This window comes from Phalaenopsis equestris, unplaced genomic scaffold (assembly GCF_001263595.1).
Source record: "Phalaenopsis equestris unplaced genomic scaffold, ASM126359v1 Scaffold000050, whole genome shotgun sequence".
NCBI lineage: Eukaryota > Viridiplantae > Streptophyta > Magnoliopsida > Asparagales > Orchidaceae > Phalaenopsis > Phalaenopsis equestris.
The window spans coordinates 357,193-358,175 of record NW_018164492.1 but is presented as its reverse complement, the minus strand read 5'-3'; positions in this window follow the sequence as shown (position 1 = coordinate 358,175).

Here is a 983-nt window from a genome sequence, read left to right as displayed (position 1 = left end):
ATTGAATATCACAAATTAAACCCTACTTTCTATCATTAGTTATTTATTAGTTATCCAAATTATCTACTTATTTCAATTGCCTATTAGTGATAGATAAGTAAATTGAATGTCGTCGTTGTAGTTGAAGTATTACTTTTTATTAAGCCTTAGTCCGTAGTATTCTATTTCTCCTTGTGGGATCGATAACTAGGACTTCATTAGAGCCCTATATTACTTGAGCGATATGTATATTTGTGTTGACAAATTCGACTTTGACATTATTGAATATTATATCTATACATCTTTATTAAATCAAACACATATATATAAAAAGTCACAGTCAAGTTTTTGGCACCGTTGCCAGGGATTTAAATCTTCTAGTAGCGTCATCAAATTCTTGTAATTGTCGATTTACAAAAAGAAAAAGGTCGGTCAAAAACCATTTAAACACTAGAAGGAGGATAGAAACAAGTTTGTCTTGTGCTAGTCTAGCCCTACTCCATCCTTCTTGGCTATCTTGAGCTTATTCATAAGCTTGGGGCTACTTTTCATTTTTTTCTTTCTACTAGGGTTTCCAGCACTAATTCCTACACTTAATCGAGTATAATATCCCTTTTGGCCTTTATAGCATCATTAATTCCCTTTAATACATCTATGGCTCTTCATCGAGCTACTTCTTCTTCTTTAATCTCTTGTGTTAGAACCTACGGGCCAAGTGACAGTCTCAGGTAGACAACTTCTATGGGGCGTAGGCCTCCTAAAAGGTAACAAATGTGCACAAAGGTTTCCTCGGGCTGGACAGAAATTGGGCCTCATGTGTAAGGGCATAATGGAGCTTGATTGCAATACCCACCCATCAAACGTGGATAAAAGTCGACCTTAGTGATCTGATGGAGTGGAAGGATCGTCGCTCAATACATCTTTTTATGATCACTAGACATATGTCACATATCCTCTAGAATAACGTTTGTGTTCGCGAACAACGAGCTTTTTTGACAGCCCTA